Consider the following 15,195-nt stretch of genomic DNA (forward strand, 5'->3'; position numbering starts at 1 on the left):
CTTGGATGTATGGAGTTTTGGAGGAGGAATCCCAATTTTGGCCATGGAACCCTGGAGAAGAAGGACAGTTCTCTCCCACAGGAAGGAAAGCCCAGAGCCCCAGGGCTTCAGGGGCAGATGAGAAGCAGCCCTCGACATGCCAAGGTCAGCTGGACCTGTCAGGTGATCCCCAGGAGGCCCAGCCAGCCAGACCTGTTCCATGTTCCCTTGGTTCCATGGGACCCCACAGTGTCACAATGGTCTCCTTGGTTCCATCAGGCCCTGGAGTGTCACAATGTTCCCCTTGCTTCTGCAGTGCCACAATGGCCCCGTGCTTCCATGAGGCCTTGCAATGTCACAATGGCTTCGTGGTTCCACAGAGCCCTGATGTGTCACAATGGCCCCTGGGCTCCGTGTGCCCTCGCTGTGTCACAGCGGCTCCTCTGTGACGCTGCGGGCTGCACAAGGTCACCATGGACCCTTGGTTCCTTGGGGTCTCTGAGTTTCACATTGGTCTCCTTGATTCCATGAGGCAGCACAGTGTCACAATGGCCCCTTGGTTCCATGAGGTTCCGTAGTGTCACCGTGGTGTCCTTGGACCTGCATTGTCACAACTGACCTGTGGTAATCACATATCCTCTGAGCAGAGAGAGAGATCTCCCAGGATTTTCCTGGGAAGCTGTGAGAAGCTGTGAGAAAGCTCAGAGAAAAGAATGAGAAACAATTCTTATCTTCACTTGCTGCACCTGTTGTTGTGCACATGTGGAATGTGTTATGGAGATTTGTTTATCAAAGGGTGATTTCTAAATTGGCCAATGGTGACGGTGTTTGGATTTCAATTAACCAGTCTGGTCTGTCTGTATCGGACTGTCTGCAAGAGCGATGAGTGTTTCTTAGCAGTATAGTATAGGATAATGTAATAAAGTGATTGATCAGTCTTCTGGAATCATGGAGTCAGTGCTAATTATTACAGGCTGGGGACGCCCTGCTACGATAGTTATCTAAGTCAATCTTCCCTTACCTCTGAATGCTGAACAGAATAGGCTTAACAGGCATATCAGCAACACTAACCACTGTAGACCCAAAGAGCTGGCTGAGGAGTTGGGAGAAAACTTCCCCTGGTGTCATTTTCTCACAGTAGGTACCATTATTAAAGTAATTCCAAACACATACAGTTAGCATGTGTTAGCCTCAAATCTGTGTGCCCACCATCCAGAAGAAATTAAAAATCCATAAATCCCTCACCATATTAACCCATCAAACAAATTAATTATCAGCCAGATTTGCCATAGTTATAGGATGGGAAAAATGTAGCCACAACCATGTGCCACCCAAACCAGGGTAAGCTAGACCACATGGTGACACCTAACAAGGTTTCTATATCCAGTGCAACAACAAAAAAAATCATGTTACTCAAGAATTGTTATTCTTATTTCAGCCTGTTTCTCTCAATGCCCTCAGGCTGCACATCGGGTGCCAAAACTGGTCTTGGTTTACAAGACAGGTGTCTGCTAGGGAAGGCAGCAAAAAGCCTCCTGTGGAATGGAGAATGTAAACCCCCTCCCTCCAAATTATTAGAATCATGAAATCAAGGGGCTCTCAGGCAGGCAAAGATATGGGAATAGGAATGTCAGCTCTTTCCTAGTGTGTATAACAAAGCAAACAAGCAGCAGCAGCTGCGGCACGAACAGCAAACAGAGCAGAGCCCAGTCCCGGCCTTTGGGCCGTGGCGCTTTCCCTGCGGTGCAGTTCCGGGCACAGCCAGCAGGGGCGCTGTGGCTCCCGGGGCAGGGCAGGTGCGCTGACCCCCACGCGGCTGCAGGGGGCGCTCCGGCCGGGCTCGGCAGCGCGGGGCCATGGCGGCTTTGTCCGAAGGGGGAAGGGCTGGAGAGAGGCTTTGCTTCACAAACCCCGGGGCAGCCGGCTCCGGTGCCCCAGCAGGACTCTCAGAAAGCAGTCAGCTCGGTGCCCCAGCAGCACTGGCAAAAAGCAGTCAGCTGGGCTGGCAGGATGTCTCGGCAGGCAGGGGGTGAGGGGCTCCAAGCAGGGCAGGGAGAGCACAGCTCAGGATCCTGGACACCAGAGCAGACAGGGATAGGTCTCTCTTAGTGGGGCAGGTGTAAATAAGGTCCCAGTTTAGTGGCTGTTCTCACGAGCAGAGGCTCATCCCAGGACAGAAGAAGCAGCTCTGGGCTGGGCTCCAGCAGCAGCAGTGGAAACTCCCATCTCCAAGAGCAGCAGCTCCTCCCAAAATAAGGGATCAGCCGATAAACATCAGTCAATGATAAGGAACAAACAGAAAGGAAAAACCCAACCCCCAACACTGGTTTATAATTCCTAATGCTAAGGGAGAATTGTATAAAGTTTTAATTCCACCTTTATAATTGTTTACATACAAGCTCTTGAATTGTCAGGGGTAGGGATTGGAACCTGCTGCTCCAAGGCTCCTCTCACAAAAAGAGGCTTAGAAAGGCTGGCGGTCCTTGGGGGTATTTGGGGATCTATAGGGGCTATTGGGGGTCCTTTCTGTGCCTCCTGACCTGACAGCAGCTTCTCTAATAAACTTTGCCTAAAGCTCCCAGTCTGCCCATGACAGGAGCCCCTGTGAGTGCCTGTGACATCCCGGCTCTTTGGCAGCCTGGGGACACTTAGAAAGTCCCCATGAAACCCCTCTGAGGGCCTGTCAAAATATCTGAACCTTAATAGGCAAACTGTCGGCTCTTAACTGAAAGGTTGGTGGTTCGAGCCCATCCAGGGATGCCATTTATGTCAGAATCTGTGGTATTTAAATGATCCCAAAATTGCAGAAATTTGCTGTCTTTGAGCCCCTCTGCCAAAGAAGAAGCCAAATTCATCTGTGCTGGTTTTCAAAGTTGTTTATTCTTGCTTATCTATAACATGTTCTGTCTGACCTGCAGTAGGCCTTTCTTGCGGGGCAGCGTGCAGGGCTCTGCCCCTCAGTGGGAAGTTACAAACAATATATACCAGAAACTACCTGTGCTATATTTACAATAATGTGCCAATACCTACCACCTCTGTTGAACAGTGTGTCCCCAGTCTAAACCAACAGAAAAATGCCAACACTACAGTGAAACATGAAAGGCATGAAAAAGATGAAAAAGGACAGGACACACACGATTTCCTCTATCTTGCCTCCTTTGAACCCCTTATCTAGAATCCTAAAATTCTACTTTTGCACCCATGTCACACTAATTATTACTCATATCAAACACTCAGAGTGTGTAATTCATCCTGTAAGATTGAAAATTCCTCTCCATGGACAGAGATTACAGGCAGTGTCTCTGGGGGCTCTGTACAGGGGGGTTCCTGACCCCTGCCAGGGTCCCAGACCTGCCAGGGCAGCCAGAGGGATGCCCTGGATTACCACAGCAAACCTCATCAGGACCCATTGCTATGGTCAGTTTCCATGGCAACCAGCACCAGCCCCTGTTGCTATGGTCAGTTTCCATGGCAACCATCACCAGCCCCCTGTTGCTATGGTCAGTTTCCATGGCAACCATCACCAGCCCCTGTTGCTATGGTCAGTTTCCATGGCAACCATCACCAGCCCCCTGTTGCTATTGTCAGTTTCCATGGCAACCTTCCCCAGCCCCTGTTGCTATGGTCAGTCCCTGGGCAGCTCCATGGAGACCCCATGCCAGGGGTGGTTGCCATGGACACCAGCTCAGGCCTGCAGCCAGAGCCCGTTTCCATGGCAACCATTGGCACTCCCATCCCCAGGCTCATGGGATCCCAGAACCACAGAAGTGGCTGAGCTGGGACGGACCCATCAGGATCCTCGAGTCCAGCTGCTGGTCCTGCACAGGACACCCCAACAGTGCCAGCCTGGGCCTGGCAGCGCTGTCCAAACGCTGCTGGAGCTCAGAGAGCCCTGGAGCTGTGACCCTTCCCTGGGGAGCCTGGGCAGTGCCCCAGCAGCCTCTGGGCAAAAACCTTTCCCTGAGATCCAACCTAAGCCTGCCCCAATTCAGCTGCAGCTGCTCCCTCCACTCCTGTCCCTGGGCACCAGAGTGAAGAGGTTCCCTCAGCCCCTGACAGGGACCCGCTCCCAAGGCTGCTGCCATGGCCACCAGGGCTGGCACCAGCTGGGATGCTCAGTTTCCACAGGCCGGGATTCAGGAATGGGATTTCCCAGTTTCCTGCTCTCGCTAAAACCCCGCTGGTGCTCGTTGCCCTCCCACCTTCCACTGAAGGAAAAAAATGGAAATATCTCAGGCTGGGATAAGAACAATTTACTGGGAACAGCAACGAGATAAGGAACAAACAGGAATAGAAAAGCTATTGACAACAAAAGGGATTAGAAAAAGTATTTACAGGGGAGATTACATCACCATCAATTGTATCTTCCTGGCCACATGTCTCCTCCTGCCTGAAAAGGACACCCTTCTCAGAGAGAGAGAGAGAGAGAGTCCCTTTCCTGCCCCTGGCAATGACCTGAGGTGGGAGTGAATGTAGTGACAGGGCGATAGCCAGACCCTCATGTTCTTCAATCCCACATAAGGTCATTGGCAGGGGCAGGAGAAGGTACAGGTATCTTCCCAGCATGGATCACAGGGAACAGGGATCACCAGGGCTCTTCCCAATGTGGGTTGTTCAATGGGGGATGAAGCTGGAGCAGTGCACAAAGCTCCTCCTGCAGTTGGGGCACTCACAGGGCTTCCGTCACCGGTGGCTCTGTTGGTGTTGGATCAAGTGAGAGCTCTGGGTGAAGCTCTTCCCACACTGGGGACACTCATAGGGCCTCTCCCCAGTGTGGATGCGCCGGTGGCTGATGAGGTGCGAGTTGCGCTTGAAGCCCTTCCCACAGTCAGAGCAGAGGAAGAGCCTCTCCTCAGTGTGGACCCGCTCATGCAGGAGGAGACTGTAGCTGGTGTGAAACCTCTTCCCACATGTGGGGCACATGTAGGGCCTCTCCCCAGTGTGGATGCGCCGGTGCCTGACAAGGGTGGAGTTTTCCCTGAAGCCCTTCCCGCAGTCAGGGCAGCGGAAGGGCCTCTCATCCGTGTGAATCCGCTGATGTACAAGGAGATGGGAGCTGGTCTGAAACCTCTTCTGACACTCGGGACACTCGTAGGGCCTCTCCCCAGTGTGGAATCTCTGGTGGATGATGAGGTGGGAGCTGCAGCTGAAGCCCTTCCCACACTCCCCACACTCGTAGGGCCACTCCCCAGTGTGGATCATCTGATGTCGTTTCAGATTGTTGCTCTGCCTGAAGCTCTTCCCACACTCCAAGCACTTGTGGGGCTTCTCCCCATCATGAAGCTTCTCAGGGACCACCAGCTCCGAGCTCTGGCTGAAGCTCTGCCCACCTTCCTGACCCAGAGTGGGCCTTTCCTCCTCAGAGCACCCTGGGCTGGGTTTGCAGCCCCTCCTCCTGTGGGATCTCCGGGGCTTTTCCTCCCCGTTGGATTCTTGCTCTGTGGAGTTGCTCAAATCGGCCTCTTCCATGTGGTTGTGCTGCAGAGATTTGTCCTTCCTGGTCTCCATCATCAGCTCCTGCTCTGGGGTAGGAAGGACAAGGAGAGGATGGGATTTGCCTCCGTGCCACAAGGAAGGGTAAGGAGATCCCCCCAGTGCATCCCCGTCAGGAGAGCGTCGGCAGCGGGGCTGTCCTGCATCCGGGGGCCGTGCTGGGCTGGGAGATGGAACAGGAGAGAGGGGGAAAGGGGCACTGACTTCTTCCTCACCTGCCTCAGTGTCCCAGGGCATCTTCCTCTTCCTCGCAACCTTCTCCTCCATCTGGCGAATATTTGGGTACGGGAAATTCTGTTTTGGGAGGAAAACAAGGGATGAGCACAGTGAGTTTTGTACTGGTTTGAAGGTCAACCAGGAGGAGACTCTAAGCCAGAATGACAATTGAATAAGAAAAGTAGGATCAAGGCAATGATACAGAAACACTGGTTTAAACTGACAGAGTCAGGATATAACCTGACACCCCGTTGGTCAGGGTGGTGGTAGCAGTCTGATGAAATGGTGGCTGCAGTCCGGCTGGAGTGATGAACGTGATTCTGTCAAAGCAGGGATCCTGTAGAAGGGTCTGGTCTTCCTCTGAAGGTCCAGTGGTGGTTATGGAGCTCTTGTCCTCTGGGAATCCAGTAGGCAAGGTGGTCGTGGTGTTGCAAGGGTGAGATTATATCCAGGTAGGAATGCTTGGTTCCTCCCCCTGGGCGGAGCATCCCACAATGGGATGATGTAATTTTATCAGTGCTGCAGTGACACTCAATGGCCCATTAACAGAAGATGGTCCCTGGAGGGCGTTATCAGGGCTGAGCCATGGAAGAGATAAAGAACACTGCCCCACCTGTTTATAACCATTTATGGAGATGGTGACTGAAAACACTTTTGGTTACATCTGACATTGTAACCTGAAACAGTGAGGCAATCCCTGCTCGGGGTGGGGGGTGAACACCACCCCCCTTACCCAAACTGGCTCAGGTGTAAAACCCCCACCCTGGGAAGGACACGCACACAGGAGACAATGTCACACTTGCCCCACCCCAGGGGAGATCTCTGTCCCTGTCACTCCCTTGCTCTCCCCCCTTTTCTCTCTCTTTCCATCTCTCTCTCTACCTCACTTTTACTGTTCAATAAAATCCACTTAAATTTGGTGACCTTTGCACCTTAGTTGGGGCAGAGGCATCTCTGTAACAATTTTATTAACCAGCTTGAAACATTTATTTGCACAGTGAGTTCATGGCACTACTGTTGTCTGACCCCAAGTGCCTTTGACAACAGCATGGGTCCCTCCTCTGAGGAGGTTCTGCCTCTTTCTGGAGGAACTCTTAGAAACTTGGATGCAGCTTCCTCTGAGCAACTTTTGGGAGAACTTATGAGGAAAATGGCTGTTGTGGGTGGCCAGTGTAAAGAAAATATATTCCTGTCCTTCCCTGAAAAGTTCGTTAAAGTCACTGGAGGAAAGGGAGCAAATCATACCAGTGAAACTGACCAGGATCAGTCACCCCAAGGTGAGGAACACAAGGCTACTAAAGTCCTACAAGAAGCCCAGCTCAAGTAGCTAAACTCCCGAATAATTAGTGAATTCGCAGGCTTGGGGGCTTTTCCAAATATGAGAATCATTATTTTTTCGTTCGTGATTTATTTTGGGTGAAGTTATGAAGGCTGGCAGTGAAATGTCCCTGTAGGATCCTGCTGCACTTGGCTTTTGGCTCTTCCATAAGAGCTTTGCCTTCAAGGGCAGGGACATCTTTTCCTGTCTGGGAACTGGAATTCCAGCCCCTGGGAGTGTGTGCCATGGATCCCAGAGGGGCATTCCCGAGGCTCCCAGGGTGTGCTCCTGCCGTGCCTCCCAAGGAGCTGTGCAGGGCAGGGGACAAGGTGCAGCAGCTGTGTTGGTGCTGCAGTGCCACAACAGCCCCTGGTTCCAGGAGTTTCCGCACTGCCAACAGCCGTTCCTGGGATCCATGATGCCCTGCTGTGTCCCCATGGATATTTGGTGTCATGAAGTTCTTCAGTGTCACAATGGCCACCTCGCTCCATGAGCTTCCGCAGTGTCCAAATGGCCTCCTTGGATGGGCAGTGTCACCATGGACCATTGGCTCCATGCAGCCCCGCTGGGTCACCATGGACTCCTTGGTTCCATGAGGTTCTGGGGGTGTCTCCATGGTCTCCTTGGATCCACAGTGCCACAATGGACCACTGGATCCACGTGGCCCTGCTGTGTCACCATGGCCCCTTGGTTCCATGGGACCCCAGGGTCACAATTGACTCCTTGCTTCCAGATCACCCCCTCAGTGACAAAATGGCCCCTTCGTTCCATGTGGGACACAAAAGATTTATGGAAACATTGAGCAAATCCTGCTTAACACACCTGGGAACACCTGTTTGCATTCCAGAGGGAGGTTAAAGGTGAGGATGGCACCAGCAGCTTCCATCTGAAACAGAGATCCAGGGAAAGGAGTGGGACAGAGAATTCAACTGGGAGACTCAGAGAATTCTGCTTCCAGAGATCATTTCTGGTCACACTGTCCCTTGTAGAAAGGTGACACCATTCCAGGCAGCCTGTACTGAGCAGGTGGCTCCTAGTGCCGTTTGTTGTTTAGGAAACCTGCTCAGGCTTTTCCATTCTTTCTTTCCCAAGAGGAAAACTTCTCCTGGGCCTGTGTGCAGGCAGAGCCCTGAGGAGAGCAGGTGGGACACAGTGCAATGGGCTGGGACATGGAGCTGCAGAGCTCAGGGACAAGGTTCTGCTGCAGGGCACAGGGATGTCAGTGCCAGGTGGGTGATGTCAGACATGGTGCGGCTGGGGGTGAGGAGCAGCTTGTCCAAACAGGCTCAGCCCTCAAGGGACTCATTCTTCTACATGCCCAGACCTCCTAAGGAGACCTTCAGCATCAAGATCACCTGGGGAATGCTTCTATCAGCTCTTCTCTGAACTGGAAAATAAGAGAATACTCACTTGATTAAAGAAAAAATGTCATGAGGTGCACTTGGAAATCTTCCTCCTTACAAGAACTCCAAACTGACTCCAATCAGCTGCACAAGCCCTGGAGACTTGCAGACGATTGAATGAAGACAAAGCGCCCCTAAGGGCTTCCTTTTCTTTAATGATCCCCATGGAGGATTTGGGGTGAAGTCCAGAACCCTCAGGCACTGAGAGAAGGCTGAAGAAGCTGCTCAAGAAGTCAGGAGCAAAACTCCAAGTCCCTTGGAGCAGCACTGGGCCCCACTGAGGGCAGGGACTGCCAAAGGCTCCCCAGGGACTGGTGAGAGCAGATCCTTGAGGCCAGGATTGCAGGGAGCCCAAGGCTCAGATCAGGGAACTGCAATGCTGAGCAAGGCCTGGGCTGGCTGGGGGAAGCAGAAAGGCCAAGCCCTGAGCCCAGCCTGGCACAGCAGGGCCTGTCCCTCACGGGTGGCTCGGGGCTGTTTGTGGGGCAGGGGGATGTGAGGGGCAGCAAGGACAAATGTCACAAACCTGTGTGACCCTGCAGATCCTCATGGAACCAAGGGGCCATTGTGACACTGTGCTGCCTCATGGAATCAAGGAGACCATTGTGAAACTCGGTGACCCCAAGGAAGCAAGGGTCCACGGAGTCCTTGTGCAGGCACACGGAGCCCAGGGGCCATTGTGACACATCAGGGCTTTGTGGAACCACAAAGCCATTGTGACACTGCAAGGCCTCATGGAGCCAAGGAGACCATTGTGACACTGTGGGGTCCATGGAACCAAGGGAACATGGAACAGGTCTGGCTGGCTGGGCCTCCTGGGGATCACCTGACAGGTCCAGCTGACCTTGGCATGTCGAGGGATACTTCTCATCTGCCCCTGAAGCACTGGGGCTCTGGGCTTTCCTTCCTGTGGGAGAGAACTGTCCTTCTCCTCCAGGGGCCTATGGCCAAAAGTGGGATTCCTTCTGCAAATTTTCTTAACTGCAAAGATTGTTTCCAGATTAAATCTGCCAGGAGAGACAGCTCTGGCAGGCTTGGCCACTTGGGGGCCACCTCTCATCTGCCTTTCAAACACTGGAATCATGTGCTTTTCTTTCTTATGGGAAAAAACATCCTTCTTGACCAGGCACCCATTGCCAAAACTCAGGATCTGCCTCCAGATTTCCCTATATCCAAGGATAGCTCCCAGACAGAAGCTGCCAGGACTGACAAGTCTGGCTGGCCTTGGCTTCCTGAGGCTGGCACTCATCTGCCTCTGAAACACTGGGGCTCTGTGATTTCCTTCCTAATAAAAAGAACTCTTCTTCCTGTTCAGGCACCCACAGCCAAAACTGAGATTCCACCTCCAAAATGTCCTGTGTTCAAGGATAGCCCCTAGATGAAAAGTATCAGGAGAGACAGGTCTGGCTGGCTTGGCCTAAGGGTGGCCACCTCTCATCTTCTTCCAGAACACGTGGATTTTGTGTTTTTCATTTCTACAGGGAAACACCTTCCATCCTGACCAGGCACCCATGGCCAAAACTGGGATTTCACCTCCAAAACTCCATACAGCCAAGGATTGCTCCCAAGTGAAATCAGCCAGGACAGACAGGTCTGGGTGCCCTTGGCCTCTTGGGAGCTGCCTCTCACCCGCCTTGAAACACTTGGTTTCAGTGAGTTCCTTCCTGCAAAAAAGAACCCTCCCTCTTACCTATGCAGTAATGGCCAAAACTGGGATTCCACCTCCCAAATTCCCTATATCCAAGGGTTGCTTTCAGACAAAAGCTACCAAGACAGAGAGGTCTGGCTGGCATAGGCCTCTGGTGGCCGCCTTTGATCTGCCCCTCAAACACTGGTGTTCAGTCCATTCCTTCCTGTGCAAAGAATCATCCTTCTCCTCTGGATGTCTATGTCTGAAACTGGGGATCCACCCCCAAAATTCTCTATATCCAAGGGTTCCTCCCAGCAAAAATCTGCCAGTACCATCAAGTCTGGCTGGCCTTGGCCTCTGGTGGCTGCCCCTGCCACACTGGGGCTCGGTTCTTTCCTTCCCATGGAGATCACTGTGACACTGTGGGCACCTCATGGAACCAAGGGGATCATTGTGGCACCACTGGAGCCCATGGAACCAAGGGGCCATGGTGACACCGCGGGGCTTCATGGACCCAGAGACCATTATGACTCTGTGGGGCCTGATGGAACCATGGAGACCATTGGGACCCTTCAGGGCCTGGTGTCACCAAGGGGGCATTGTGACACCTCAGGGCCTCCTGGAAGCAAGGGACCATTGGGACACTGTGGGGCCCCATGGAAGTGAGGGAACATGGAACAGGTCTGGCTGGCTTGGCCTCCCAGGGGCCACCTGACAGGTCTGGCTGATATTAGAATGCCAAGGGCTGCTTCTAATCAGCTCCTGGAGCACAGGGGGTCTTGTGCTTTCCTTTCTATGGAAAAAAACATTTCCTCTTTTCAGATGCTCATTGCCAAAACTGATATTCTCCCTAAAAAATTCCTATATGCAAGGGTATCTCTCAGAACAAAATCTGGCAGCTCTGGTTGGCCTCTGGTGGTCACCTCTCATCCCTCCAGGAAACATTGGCTCTCTCTTCCTTCATTCCTGTGGAAAAGAACTGGCTTTCATGTCCAGGGCCCATGGCCAAAATTAGAATTTGGCCTCCCAATTTCCATATATCCAAGGATTGCTCCCAGACAAAAGTAGCCAGGACAGACAGGTCAGGCTGGTCCTGTCCTCTGGTGTTTTTCTTAGACTCTGAGCTGAATGTTTTCATTTGAAAACACCTTGGAGAGGGCCCAGAGATCTCCCAATGAGGGGTTCTGAGGCCTCAGGCACATGACCACTACATATGGACAAAGGAGCTCTGTGCTCTGTGCTGCTGTGGTGGTTTTACATCATGGAAGTGATGTCCTGAGAGAAGCTTCTAGAAGTTTCCTCTTTGACAAAAAAACAATCAGTAATTAGCTTTGAGAATTGACAATCTGTTAAACCACTAAGGAAACTGTCCACGCCCCTGCCGGGCAGGGCAGGGGAGGCCGCGGGGCCGAGGCCGGGCCGTGGCTGCGGGTGCTGACATCTGGCCGCTGCCGAGCCCTGCCCCGCCGCCAGCCCGGGCCCAGCCGGGATCCACCGGGCCCCAGGAGCAGCCCCGGGCCGGGCCGGCTCGGCCAAGGCTCTGCCGCCCTTGGGCTTCGCCCGCAGCCAGCGGGCAGGGGAGGAGAAGCCATCGGCCCCGGCCGTGCTGCTGCTGGGCTCTGGCCTGGCTGCTGAGATCCTGGCCCTGCCCCAGCGCGGCCCAGCCTGACACAGCCCCAGCGCAGCCGCTGCAGAAACCTCCATGGGAAAACAGCTCCGGCCGCAAGGACCGAGCCCGGCCGGGCTCACGGAACCATCTGCAGCCCCGGGCAGATATTGACTCTGCCAGTGCTGCCATCCTCCCTCCAGTGAGAGAAAAGGACACAGGGCAGGCACACAGAGGAGCAACATGAACCCACTGAGGTCAGTGAAGAGGAAGTTGAGTCCCAGATGGGAGGGATGAGGAGATGCCTTGATCTTGGGGCTGAAATCCTCTGCTAAAGCTATGGAGAATGATGTCATTGATACATCAGACTCTCTTTTTCCGTATAATGCATTGAAAAATATGCGGAGATTATTTGTTTCAGTAAAGGCCTCCACACTAAAGTAAGTAAACTCTGAAGTAGTCATGATCCCAGAGAAGTTTGAAAAGAAAGAATGATGAGACCCTGTGCCCTTAGTGAGAGAACACATCTGTTCCCAGAGATGAAGATGATTTCAGAAACAGGTGAAGAGAACCTTTGCTTTTAAACAGCCCATCTTTAAACTAATACCCCATAAGTTAACATGGGCTATAAACACGGCTGTGGGAAAAGCTGTGAAAAAAATGGGAGACACAGTACAATTACAGATTTTTCCAGGCAGCTGCTATTCGTGGAAGTGAAAAGCCATGACATAAGTGTTTTCTTGTGGATAAGTCACCATAACTCTAATAAGAGGAACTACTCTCCCTAAGTGAACTGACAGAAAATTTTAGGTTTGGTCTTTTTATATTGTCAGGTTGTATGGAGAGGGGAAGTGTTCTGAAAGATGTGTTCTGTTCTATTACTCTTTCTTTTAGTTACCATTGATAAACTTTTCTTTCAAAGTTTAAACTTTTCTTTTAAAGTTCTGAGCCTACTTTGCCTTTCTCCTAATCGTATCTCAGAGCATTAAATGAGTAAGCGTATTCTAGTGAGTGCACTGGTAATTAAGCAACACTGAACCCACCACACTCATTAATGCATTGGCTGAGAAATCTCAAATTGATGAATCAAAACCACTACAGAAACTTCCTGATGAACTGCACGAGAGCAGAGGGAAATCAAGGCAGAGCCATGGTTTGTCAGAACTTGTTGATCCTAATGAGCCCCGTGGTGCATTTGGAGCTGAGCCCTGGAACCTCGGGGCCTGAGAGGAGATTGCACAAAACTTTCCAGGAGTTAAAATCAAGAGCAAACACCCAAAATGTCTCAATGCATTAATGGGTCCCACTGAGGTCCATCCCCAACAAAGGCTCCTTATGGACTCTTTGGAGGAGAGAACTGGAGACCAGGATGGCACAAAATCCTCTCAGAGATTCAAAACGGCACAAAAAACTCTCAGTGTGCAAAGGAAAATCCAAAGTACGTGAAAAAAAGTTGAGTAACTCAAAGTATTAATGAGCTCCACTGAGTGTCAGCACAAAGCTCTCAAGGGACTCATTAAAGCAGATAATTGGGGCCATGATTGCACAAACCTCACACAGAGTCTGGTTTAAAAGGGAAACACCAAGTACCTTAAAAGAACTGAAGTACCTTGAAGCATTAATGAGCCCCACTGAGTGTTGTTATCGACAAAGTCTCTCCAGGGACTAATTACAGCAGATAATTGGAGGCCATGATTGCAGAAAGCTCTCAGAGACTCCAAGGCAAAAGCAAAAGCCAAAGTCCTTTGAAGAACCTGCATTTCCTGGGAGCATGAAGAAGCCCCCAGGGCCATTCCTGACCAAGGCTCCCCAGGGACTCCTTCCAGCAGATCCTTGAGGCCACTGGGATGTGGGCTAGGGGGGGATGCTGAGGGCAGGACCAGGGGGTGACAGCGCCCAGCCTGGCTGGGGCTGTGCCAGGAGGCCCCAGGGCCTCAGGACAAGGTGTCTCCTCACAGTCCTTGGTGGCACAGACCCTGCTGTGCCCCAGGGCACCAAGACTTGGCTTCTCTTTGTCCCCACCTGTCATCAGTGCCTCCAGTTCTCTGCTCTGCCTGGGGCCTGGGGACACTTTCTCAGTCGTGTCCCTCAGTGGGACCCATTAAAAGTCCAAGAAACTTTGGAGTTGGATTGTGACTTGGAGTTCTGGAGAGGTTTCTGCAGCTCCCTCTCAGGGCCTGATGTTCAGGGCCTGAGCACAAAGCCCCAGAGGGTCATTAAAGTCCTTGTGCTGTGTCTGTGCTGCTGAGCTGGGCCGGGCTCCTGGCACAGAGGCTGATCCTGGTAACCAAGCAGAGCTTCAAAAGCACATTTCTCTTGCTGAGCAGCTCTTCTCCCAGCCCAGCAGGGCTGGGGCACTGCCTGCAGCCAGCCCGGGCACAGCACAGAGGCACAGAGAGCTTCAATCAGTCAGGGCTGGGAAGGGGCTGAGAAGTGCCTGGGGCAGAATCACTGCCAGCCCTTGGCACAGGAACCTCTGGCTGCAGGACAATGCAGCTGCAGCTCCTGGAGAGATCTCCTAAAGCTGGAACATCCCAATGCCCACAGACCCTGTGAGTACAACTCTGAGTATTTCTGGTGCAGGACAGATGAAATGCTTATGAAGCTCTGACATACTGAGGGCTTCTGATCAGTCATAGAATATTCCCAAGACTAGGATTTTGATAAAAATGTGGAAATTTCCAAAGACATTGTATTCAGTTTCCTGCTATTGGAGAATGGCAGGGAGGGGAGATAAATATTAACTGTTGTTTATGAATTTTGAAAAGTGCATGAGATATCTGAACTGTTATTTTAGTGATCAATAGGTTCACAGGAGATCCCTAATGTGCTTTCAGCCACTCTGCCCATGGACAGCAGCAGCATCACCTTTGCTGGAGCCATCAGGCTCAGTCTGAGCTGTCCTTGCTCCAAGCTGCAAACAGAACCTGCCCCAGCCAGTGCCCTGCAAACAGGCAGGGTTCTGTCAGGCCAAGGAGAGTGCACAGAGATTTGGGGTCTGGGAGTGCTGGCACAGAGAGATCAGGCACAGGGAAACACCTGCAGGAGGAAAATCTCCAGGAAGCAGAGAGAAGATCAGGGAAGGAGAGAGAACAAAACCCAGAAATGCTGAGGCAGGGAGAGTTTAGAGATGTCCAGAGGATCCGCTCCAGTGCAGCCCCTCCCTCTGCACAAGCCCCCTCCCTCCTGTGCCCCAGCCAAGCCTCTGCCCTCAGGGCCAGGGCTCCAAGGCATGCAGCCCCTCCTGTGCAGGCAGAGCTGCAGCAGAGCCGTGGGGCAGCTCTGCAGCCCCGGGCCCAGTTCCCTCTGCAGAGCACAGGGCTGGGAGCAGCTGCCCGGCACTGGGGGCTCTGGCAGGGGGCACAGCTGGCTCAGGGTGACACAGCTGTCCCCAGTGCCCGGCTCTGGGCAATGCTGGCAGTGCAGCCAGGGAAGGAGCTGCATCTCCCTTCATCCAGTGCCATCAGAAGGACACTTGGAAGTCTCCCGGAGATTTCAGTCCAAGATGGGAGCTTCAGTCTAGGGCACAAACCTGTCCTGGCCTCATCAT

The 15,195-nt window shown here is 52.5% G+C and overlaps 1 pseudogene; it reads left to right on the forward strand.

Annotated features, from left to right (window-relative positions):
- The window catches only part of LOC100230077 (uncharacterized), a 674,623-nt pseudogene that overhangs the window by 192,429 nt on the left and 466,999 nt on the right, over positions 1–15,195 (forward strand).

The sequence above is a fragment of the Taeniopygia guttata genome, chromosome 30 (assembly GCF_048771995.1).
Source record: "Taeniopygia guttata chromosome 30, bTaeGut7.mat, whole genome shotgun sequence".
Classification (NCBI taxonomy): Eukaryota; Metazoa; Chordata; class Aves; order Passeriformes; family Estrildidae; genus Taeniopygia; species Taeniopygia guttata.